Genomic DNA, 11,289 nt, shown 5'->3' on the forward strand with positions numbered 1-11,289 from the left:
AACCATGTTTTTGTTTTTCAACTGACCACCTCTGTGTCATGGAGCGTAAGGGGCGGTTTCTCCCCCGGGAGGAAGAAGGTTGGTGTATAGAGTGGTGGGGCATTGGGAGGACGCCTGGAGGTGGAGCTGGCCCGAGACGGAGGCTGCGTGTCGTCAGAGAGAGAGAGGTCAGTGGAAGACAAGACTGGGAAGTTGCCGGAGGGCTGAAGAGGCAAAGGGTAGGGCGAGCAGGTGGGCACGGAGGCTGGCGATGGGCAGAAGCCTGTGTAGGCCAGGATCTGCTGAGCGGGATTGTAGAGGATCTGAGGCAGCGAGGAGGAGCCATAGGCCAATGAGGACAGAGGGACCATGTCCTTGAAGGCCCCCAGGACTGCAGCCGTGACAATGCCCAGGTACAGGCCGATGATGTTCAGCACCGTCGACGTCCACAGCAGCCGGTAGAGGTGGACCACATCCTGGCAGCCGCTCACACCAACGAACTCGTAGTAGCTCGTGGAGTGCTCGGTGTTTTCGCAGTTGTCCAGGTCACAGCAGTAGCAGGTGTTGCTCTTCACCTTCAGCTGGCAGGGGCCATTCAAGGAGTGGCAGGTGACCTCTGTCAGACAGATGTCATATAAATATCCTATGCCGCTGGAGTAAAATTGGCATCTTCTGGTGGTGAGTGGCCTCGGTTCCATCGACTATGGCACAACAGAATACGGCCACCACTCCAAAGCTGATGAACACGATGGCTGCCACCAACGGAACCAGGGCACAGGACCAATCCCAAAGCAGGCTTCCCTGGGGATGCCTTCAAGGCAACACAAAGAATCGGACTCAAGAAGAAGCGATGTGCAATGTTTAGAAGAGTGTGAGGCACACAGTAGTCAATCAATAAATATATGGTGCTACAGCATAAGCACTACCCCTTGGTGATGTAGTGAGCTGTTAACCTCAGGGTCAGTGGTTCAAAACCACCAGCTGCTCTATGGGAGAAAGATGAGGCTCTATGCTCCTTGAAAGATTTGCAGTCTTGGAAATCCTGTGTAGGGTTTCTATGGGTCTGAATTCACTCATAGGCAATGGCCTTAGAGTTTTTCGTTTATTGGTTGGTTTGATATCTTCTTACTGTTATCTGCTGACCAGGACTGACCTATTTCTCTGATTAGTCATAGCCTTAAGCACTCACTGGAGAAAAAATAACGCTGTCTAGTCCCATATAGATTTTAAGTCTCAGAAACCCCAGAGGGCAATTCTGACCTTCCCTCTAGGGTCTCCGTGAGTCAGAGCCAGCTCGGTGGCAGTGAGTTCGGGGTTTGGCCTTCAGCACTTGAGGACCCTTCTGCACCCACCATCCTCATGAGCATGCCAGGTGGTGGTCCTGGCTCTAAACAAGCTGTGTTCTCCAGTCTGTACGCTCCTCCAGAGCCTGCAGCCCGAACCCCTCAGAGTCCCCTTATAAAGAGCGTGCCATGGACACACTGGCTGATAACAGAACCAGAGGGCTTCCCAAGTGGCAGGCTCATCAGGACATTTCATCCAACAAGTGAGAAGAAAGAAGACAAAGAAGCATGGGATCGGCCAATCCCATCCACCTCCGGCCAGGAATAAGGCCCCCGAAACAAAGGAGCCGCCCTCAAGTCTGCAGCGACGACGCATGGCGATCCGCGTGGACCACACAGTGGAACTGCTGCACAAAGGGCCCCCAGCTATTGGCTTTAATGACGCAAATAGCCAGGTATTTCTTTGGCAGCACTGTTGGATGAATCTGCACCACCAGCTTTCAGGTCAGCAGCTGAGAGCCAACTGTTTCTACCACTCACGGACTTTCAGGATAAGATCCAGGAGGCCACTTTCAACACACAAGGAATGTGCTACCTTCACCATGGCCAGCCTGTCCCTCCCCATGGTGAACCCTACTCACCCAGTCACCCAGGCCTCTGCCCTTCCAGTTACTTGCTCTATGCCCTGTGCTGACCGCAGGCTCAAGGCCACCTGACCCAATCCCCAGAGCTTCCTCCAAAGTCTCTCTCAAAACCTTCCTTCTCACTGGGGTGCTAGTCGCTGAGGGCTGTGTGAGGGGCCCCCTTTCTTGGAAGTATTGACAGTAGTTTTGCTTTTTTCTTGTGGCAAATGTCTATAACCAAATATCTGATAGATACTTCAACAATCTTCACATGTACCATTCAATGGCATGAATTATACTCAACCACCACCCTGACCCATCCTCAAATCATACCATCACTTTCAACGGAAGCTCGGTAACTACAATAATTTTTTTTTTGACAAGAACAAAAACCTCTGTTAATCCTAACAATGATCTATCACATTGTTGTCCTTTGTTATTTACTGTCGAGTCAACTCAGGGTGACGACAGAATTTCATCAAGGGTGGCACCTGGTGAGGTCCAATTAATATCCATTGAATAAAAGCTTGGATAAATGAATGAATCCTTTCATTTGCCACTTATTAAAGGTGACTCAGTGTTTCTCTACCCTGAGCATTGAAAGAAGTCAGGTCGGACCACAGTATTGGAAACAATGGTGTTTTATGGAAAAACACATATAATTGATAGAAACAAATGCTTTTGGACACCAAAGTCTTCGCTGCATGATAAATAGAATGCATAATGGACACAGTAGTCATCAGTTTGAGAGTAGAAATATGATTACTACTCATCATAAGAGCTTACATTTCTAAGCTCCTATGAGCCCTCAGACATTGTCCCACAAATTCCAAGACACCAGTTCATTACTTTTTACCCCAACCCCATGGGGTAGGCCCCAGATGCATGCTTCTTTTGCAGATGAAGAAAACAGACGTGGAGCCATGGCAAACAGCTTGCCGCAGCTACTAAGGGCCGAGGCGAGGTAGCCTGAAGTGGCAGGTCATGGCTCTGCAGTGCATGCAGCGACGGTGCACCCGAATCATCCGGACGTGAAAGATACCAGTGCTCTCCCTTGACAAAGCCCACGGCGCTCAGGGGGTGGACAACCCAAGGGCAACCCAGTTTGTTGTCATGCAAGACTCTGGGGAGAACTCTCCCTAAAAAAATTACCTGACAAACAATGCGATGCTCAGAAGTTAGAACTTTGCTTGGAATTTTGGAACCCAGCAATGTGGGATTTCTCATGGAAATATGTGCGTACCAATGATGTGCTTTGAATGAATAGTCCATTGCCGCACACGCTATTTATAGAGCAGCATTTCCCAGAGAAGGCGGCTGAGAAAGTCCCTCTCAGCCAGAGACCAGCCCCCTGAAGTTGGAGTAAAATACGAACAGGGCAACCCAAACAGAGCCCTCAAGCTCTTTTGAATTAAATCCAATCCTGTGGGAAAGTATAAAGCCAGGGAGGGGGCCATGTTTTTAAGAACCACGCAGTCAGATTCCAGCACGCTAATGAATCCCGAAAAGCTCGTGGTTGTAAAACAAGATGAATACCACCCTTCATTAGTGCTGCATTTGATGGCTGTGTAAAAGGGAGAAAATGATCCACTTAAAAGGGGTCTTTAACATTGATGGGTCAATTTCATCAATTCCAGGATTTACCCAGGTGTCTTTGCACCACATCACAATGAGCCCCTGGATCCACACATGCCATCTTCTTTGCTGTCTTGTGTTGATGATGAAGAGTCTCTTTGAAGGCTTGTCTCTTCATTATCTTTTAGGTCCCAACTCAAATGTCACCCCCCAAGCACGGTGGGGACGAGATGAGACAAGCCAAGGCACAAAATTAAGGGAGGCCCTTGAAAGACTCTGGGAGTGAGTGTCTCCCTAAACCTTGGGCCCGGTGCCCCATCAGCCTCCCCTTAAGCCTGGTCCAGACTTTTGGTAAGAACACTCCTGGTCACTCTCCCCATAGCCACTTTGTGTGGATCACATCAGCCTGTGCATTTACACATTCTCTTCTTAACCTGTTTCTTTTCTTTAGCTACTTCCTCTGACTACAATGTCCACTCCATGATGTCAGGGACATGGTCTGTCTAGCCCGTCCCCGCCTCTCCTCAGTGCTCCTCATGCCCCATTGCCACGGAGACCACACTGACTCAGCGTGACAACCGCCATGGGTTTCTGAGACGGTAACTGTTTACGGGAGTAGAAACCCCAATCCTTCTCTCTCAGCGCTGCTGGTGGTTTCGAACTGCTGACCATGTGAGCACCGTCCAGCGCATATCCACGACCCCTCCACCTAGGTGGTGTTCGTTTTATCTCTCAAGCTTTGGAAAAGGTGGCCCATGTGCTTATGTTCTGATTTTTTTCTTGACCAACTCAGAAGTCTGTGTCCCAAAGCTCTTCTGCAGCATCCAAGTTCTGAGCTTGGACCTATGGCACTGGTTCCGTCTGGATACACTGGGTCAGAACCAACTCCGTGAGCCCTAACAACCTAACGGGCACTTGAACATAGTTTCAGTTAAATCCTCTGAAATACACGTGGCTCCAATTTCAGAGAGGAGGAAATCAACATGAAGGTGAAAGACACGATATACTGGGTCATGATTTTACCACTACAATTCAGGCATCCCAGATTCAACCTCTAGTTTCTCCAAGCTCCGACATTCTTCCTGCTCATGCCTATGTCCCAACAAATTCTTTACATCTTCTTTCGTTTTCAGTACTCCAAGTACAAACACAGGTTATTGGCAGTCCTGACTCATCATTCCCAGATCCGGCCACTTTAAGGAGTTCCTGGATGAATGGTTCCAGTCATTCTAGTCTTTTGAGAGTATTCAACATGATTAGAAAATTATTATTATTTTTTAGGAATAGAGTTATCTATCTTTTTCAAATTGCCCATACTACCACTTCTCTATTCTAGTATTCCATGTGTTCCAGGAAGCCCTATCTCCCTGGCCTCAGTCTGTGTGGATGGCTGCTTACTCGCAGCTGTGCCGTCCAAACACCTCCATGAGAAAGGTCAGTCAAACTTCAGTTCACTCTTCCAGATGGAACTGCCCAGATTACATCACTTTTCCCTCTTCAGTTTCCCCCCCAACAGTTTGGTGCATTTCTTAAACCGTAGCAAGTGTGTGTCCTTTCTCTTTCCTGTTTCAAATTTCAGGGCTAACACATCGGACATGCCAACCACAGGCTGATGAATGTGGGCCATGAGTAGGACGCTGCTCTAATCCAGCCACGCAGCTCCCACGCCCAAAGAAGTGGAAGCCAAGGGCAGAGGCTCCACAAACAGTCAGCCTCTGTGCCTGAAGCCTGACCTTGCCAAAGAGGCAAAAAAAAAAGAAGGCCTGCACTCTCCACCCCATCTTACACATGACCCTGTAGTTTGTTTGAAGCAAACCTGACTGTCTTTGCCCAGTACGTTGTACTCAGCTTGTACCAGCAATTTAAAGAAAAGAAAAAGCCACGTTCCTTCAAGGTCCCTCTTGGAAGAAAGGCTTTCTTCCTTCACAAACTCCTGACCTGGATGGAAGTCCAGCATTTGATTGCCTTCGTGGTTTTGAATTCCATACTTCCTCTAGTCTTCCTCCAAATGAAAAGGTGTAGTAGCCACAAGTCTGTCAGTGTTAGACTCTCAAGACCTTCTCGTGGTGGACATTTATGTATTTCTAAGTGTGCTGACAGTGGCGCTGGGTGGATGGACTCCTCTCCCTAATCATGTGGCACTCAGCAACCCATGTTTTCTCCTCTGAGCATCAATGTTGCCATCCCTAAAATCGGTAGGACGGGCACAATGGCACATATCCACCAGTGCTGTGAGAGGGTTTACATTCACTTCAAGATTTGTCACGCAGTGCCTTGGGAATCTCACACCGGCAGGCCGCCCTGTCTTCTGTGTGGCTTCTTGCTTCCCTGCCTCCTTTTCTTTCCTCCCTCTTTCCTTTCTACCTCCCAGCACACGGTGCCTGGTGTGTGCCAAGTATTCGCCAATCAGCAGTCTGTTCTTAATGGGTTCATGTTACCAGGGAAGGTGGAACAGCAGCAGGAAGGATAAGTGAGTAAGTGGGTACATGTAAGTTGGTAAGTAAATAAAATAAGCCCTATATAGAAGATACAATAAAAGGACTGTCAGTTATACCACACGTGCTCAACAAGGGAATCAGAGATGCCAGCATGGGAAGGTCATTTAGTGAGTACTTAGATAAAGAAGTTAAAGATAAGTGGGAAGATACAATGGCATGGGATGATAGGGAGAAGGAGAAGAATATTCCAGATAAGTGTGAAGTCCCAAGGCAGCAAAATGCCTGGTTTGTTTTAGAGAGACTGAAAGAATGCCAGTTGACTTTGGTGACTGGGTCACAAGCATCATTCCCCCACTGTTTGGATTAATTTGTCCTTGTGGGTCTATATAAACTTGGCCTATTCGCCCAAATCACTGAGGCTCTGGCACTGGGCACTGACAACCACCATAATAAGAGCCCTCGTGACACCCCTGATGTGTCAGCACTGGGAGCACGCGCATCTCACACCCACTGTCTGACACTGCCCATCATAGCCCAAGAAGGTCCCAGCAGGAAAGACAGCATCACCCAGCGAGACCCCCTGGCCAGCCTGCCTGGAGCCTGAAGACAGGTCCCACTGTCACAGCGGGTGTGAATTGCTCTGGAAGGCGTGGGCAGAGTCATGAAGGGATTGAGAACAGAGAGGGGTTTGATCCAAAGAAAGAGTTGTCAATGCCAAATGGAAGCGATGCCAATGAACAGGCCCACCTCAGAGTCCATCCTGACTCGGCGCACTGCTGCTCAATGCTCTGTAGGCTCTCTGGGGCTATAAATTGTGACAGGAGAAGTCAGCCTCATCTTCCTCCCTCCGAGTGGATGGTGGGTGGGAACTTCCAGCCTGGTGGTTAGCAGCCAGCGAGGACACAAAGCTCAGTAAGGCTTCCTGAGACAGATCCTTTAGGTGCCCTGACCCACCCAGGAACCCCAGGGGTGATCTCCTCTTTGGAGTGGTGAGGGCACGGTGGCTGTAATAGGAGAGTGAGTGGGAGCCCAACTGAATTCTTTCATCGTCTCCATCTCTCTTAACACATGTGCTGCCTCCCTTCCGTGGCCCTCTGCCCAGCAACCTCGCATCAACAGCTTCTGAAGAGCGGCCTCTGAGGATGCTCCAAGCTCTCCCTACTCCCCTGAGTTCCCAGTGGAGAGCAACCTTTTATGAGTTTCATATATATTGTTTGTTCATTTTGGTTTGCATCTCAACTCTCGTGTAAACATCTAGCAATGAGGACAACCTCAGCATGATACCAAAGCTACCCAGCACCCCTCTACGAAGGCTGCATCCTGGGCTGCTCCTCCCAGGCTACGTCCTCCTCTAAATATCGCACCGTTAGGAAGTTAGGTTAGAGAGAATACATGAAAGCGCCCTTTCTGGGCACACAGTCGCCATGGGATACGAGGTCGCAATGATCATTACTGCCCCAAAGCACATATTGCCCCCACTTATACCCTGATCTCTGGGAACTGTCCCTTTGTCAACCCGATAAGCAATCTGGCAACTGCTTCCAAACAGTCAGGGAATGTTGATAGCTGTGGCATTCTGCGTGTGCCATTCTCAGCTATCAACTGGCTGGCTTCCCACACACACTGTCACTCCAGACTCCCCATTTATAGCGTCCTATGCAATCAAGCAGTGACAGAGGACATGCCAACAAGACGGGAACAGTGTCACTCCACCGCTGGTGACAGAATCCAAAGGAACACCACGAACCAAGTGTGCAGAAGAAGCTTCCTGACTTTGGGGGCCATTTGAATCTCTCTTCGCACATACACTGTCTCCCTCCAGTTTCCATATTCCCAACCACCCTGCATAGGCTTCCTCTTCCTGGGAGCCATTGCTGATACTCCCAAGCTGTCCCCGCAGGAGCCCAGTCTGCTAGTCCAGCCAGGACCAAGACCCAAGGGAGTGACATGGCTCCTCACTCCTCTTGCTACCCACAGTCAACACATCCCTCCAGCTGCTGGGGATGGCCTTCAGAAGCTGGGCCCGGTCAACCAGAGGAGTGGGTGAGAACAACAGAAAGAAGCGAAAGGGTGCTTGCTGAGGAGGGTGCTCAAGACAAACTCCTGAAAATAGTAAAACACCTTCTGCTGGGTCCTAAAAAATAAGAGGAAAGAACAAGGCAGTCCAGAATAAAAAATGGCACAGGTCAAGGAAAAGATGCTGGAAAGCGAGGAAGATGCCTGGCTCGATGGAAGCATTCCTCTCGCTGGGAAGTTCCTCATTTCTCTCAGGAAAGCGAATACCATTCTGAAGTCCTGGGGTGGAAGTCAGCACGAGGCAGTGACCAAGCAAAGCATCCAGCTGAGAAAGACCACAGAGATGAGTGCATTATGGGTTGTCTCATCTGGACGAAGAGCCCCAACTCATCTGGGAGATCTCCAACAGCTACTCATCTTCAAATCCCAGTGCCCCTTCCACCAAATGGAACAGGACAATCGAACCGACTGCCTAAGGTTTGGAGGAGAATGAGTTGAGCTAACTGAACAGAAGCCAGGCAGATGACCGCCCAAAGACACGTCACCACATGCTCCTTGATGTTTCCCATGCATTCCCTGTCCCAGGGCTGGAATTGCCGCTGCAGAAAGGTAGAGCCTATGAAGCAAAGAAGAAATGTGCTTTTATGAAAGAGAGGAGCAGGTTGGGTCATTTAGAAAATATACAATGCCTCCTTTATGAAAAATAAAACTTTGATACTGAAATACAATATTTGACATCACTTTCAACCATGCTTTCAGTTTTTATGTTATAGCAAAAAAATATATATGCAACATACTTTTTAAAAAGCTCACCACTGGATCAATGTGCTAAAAATACAAAAAAATTAAATGTACATGAGGAACTCCAAGTGGGCAACAAGAGAAAAAATGTTTTAGTCTCAAGGAAGAAACAATCAGTATTAAAAAAAATTAACAAAAATATACAAAATTCTAGTAGTAAGTCCACGAAACCTTCATTGAATAATGGCTCTTCCCTGCTTAATCCACTGCCATCGAATTGATTCCAACTCATAGAAACTGAGTATTAACTCCCTGTGTAGTTCCCAAGGCTGTAATCTTTATGGAAGCAAACGGACCCATTTTTTCACCAGCAGAGGAGTTGGTTGGTTTGAATCCAAACCTTCTGTGCCACCAAGGTTTCCAATTCCCTGCTCAAAGTCATTCGATGGGTTTTTCTATCTCCAGATAAAACAAGCATGCTTTAAAACGGCTGACCAAACTCCACGGGGCTTGTCCCTGTTACCTCTCAAGTCTCTGTGGTGCACTCATCCCTCACACGCTGGCTTACTTGCATAAGGCAAGCGCCCAAGGGAGGGTTGCACACACCTGCCTGAAATCTCTTTCCTCTCTTCCCCAGTCCTGCAGCTTCTGGTTAACTCTGCCTCACCCTTCAGCCTCAGCCTAAGGCATTTTCCTGGGAAAGCCCTCCTGGATGTTCCTTCTAGCTTAGGTCCTTGTCTTGTGGAAGTGCCTCTTCTGGGAGCACTTGGCTAATGTTTGCCTCCATCGTGAAGAACGGCCGTCTGGGGAGTCAATTCCAACTCAGAGTGACCCTACTGGGCAGAATGTAACGACCTCAAGGGTTTCTGAGACTGGACATCTTTCTGGAAACAGATCCTGCAGAGCAACTGAAGAATTTGAATCACTCGCCTTTCAGTTAGTAGCCCAGCACGTCATTCATTGCACCCCCAGGGCTCCGTCCCACCCTGGAGAGTCAGAGCTAAACAAGCAGGCATGTCTGTTTGCTCTTCACTCTACTGCCAATATCTAGCACGTCGGAGGAGCTCAATTGGAACTTGTGACTTTTATCTGGGAAACAAGGGGATATTTTTAGGCAAGCCTGGGACCTCCTTAGAGTCTGGATTAGGACAGGGCAGAGCAACCCTGCCAGGGACTGAAGTAAAGACTCACAGAGCGTGTACTTACTCTGAACTAGGCTGTGGTCAAAACACTTTACATATCCACTGTCCAGTCAGGCGGGTAGTGTCACCACCCGCACGTTCCTGATGAAGAAGTTGGTCCGGAGAACTCACCGTCCAACATCCACAGCTTGGAAGTGGCAACATCGGGATGCAAACTCAGGCAGAATGCACCACCACAGTGTGTGCTTTTAACCTGACTACAAGGTCACTCTTGAGTGTACAGGTAAACATGTGCTGGTCACTATTAAGCTTCCTCAGGAACAGGCAAGCATCTGTACTAAAAAAAAAATGCTCCAGGAGCTCTTAAGAGAACTGAGGAGGAGTCAGGGTCCACTGAAAACCCTTACGGGTGATCCCTTCAGGACCAGTGGTGACAGTGGTGATACCGGGAGGGTGGAGAGACGGGAGGGTGGAGAGACGGGGGGTTGGAAAGGGGGAACCAATTACAAGGATCTACATATAACCTCCTCCCTGGGGGACGGACAACAGAAAAGTGGGTGAAGGGAGACGTCGGACAGGGCAAGATATGACAAAATAATAATTTATAAATTACCAAGGGTTCATGAGGGAGGGGGAGTGGGGAGGGAGGGGAAAATGAGGAGCTGATGGCAGGGGCTTAGGTGAGAGCAAATGTTTTGAGAATGATGAGGGCAATGAATGTACAAATGTGCTTTACACAATTGATGTATGTATGGATTGTGATAAGAGTTGTATGAGCCCCTAATAAAATGATTTTAAATAGAGAAGAAAAGAAAACCCTTACAGAAAGGAAAGAGACAGGGCCCTCCTCTGCTCTCTTCTTGACTGTGCCATCCGAGATCATAGGTTGGGTTGGAAGAGTCACAGGTCTAGCCCGGAATGAGTTTTCTCCAAAGTGCCTTCCTTCACATGAAATAATATGCTAAGTCTTGGACTAAGGGGGATGTAAGACTTGGACTGCCTGGAAGCATTGAACTAACAGAGAGGCCTGGGGGGCCAACCCCAATCCCAGCTATGTCGACCCCTCCCCAGAAAATTATACTACAGAGGACAGCATTGAAGATACAACCCAGGGAGAGTGGTCTAGGCAAACCACACAGGAGCAAACTAAGAGGGAGAGAGAGAGAGAGACAGAGAGACGCATCTGGATCCACCATGCCCTCAGGATGACACTCCTGCAGCCAAGGCACTGAGAGGACTGGAGGGCGGGCCCCACAGGAGACATAACATCCCTTCATTGATCCAAAGTACGACAAGGGCCAGCACTGGAGACATAGTGTGGGATTTGTGCCTGGTCTGACACCTACCCCCACCCCCAACACACACCAGGGTAAAACACAAAGGGAGCAAAACAGAGCAGCAAGGGAGCAAAGCAATGAAGTGGAGGTGGTAGTGGTGGTGGTGGAGGTGAAGGTGGAGGTGGTGGAGGTGGTGGTGGTGGAGGTGGTGGTGG

At 48.9% G+C, this 11,289-nt stretch overlaps 1 protein-coding gene and 1 pseudogene across 1 annotated transcript in view; both read right to left on the reverse strand.

Annotated features, from left to right (window-relative positions):
* The window catches only part of SORCS3 (sortilin related VPS10 domain containing receptor 3), a 689,619-nt gene that overhangs the window by 438,294 nt on the left and 240,036 nt on the right, over positions 1–11,289 (reverse strand). The gene's annotated exons all lie outside the window — the stretch shown is intronic.
* On the reverse strand, positions 18–1,887 carry LOC115869975 (annotated as a pseudogene).

The sequence above is a fragment of the Echinops telfairi genome, unplaced genomic scaffold (assembly GCF_000313985.2).
Source record: "Echinops telfairi isolate 266 unplaced genomic scaffold, ASM31398v2 ScPeMD7_70;HRSCAF=299, whole genome shotgun sequence".
Taxonomy (NCBI): domain Eukaryota; kingdom Metazoa; phylum Chordata; class Mammalia; order Afrosoricida; family Tenrecidae; genus Echinops; species Echinops telfairi.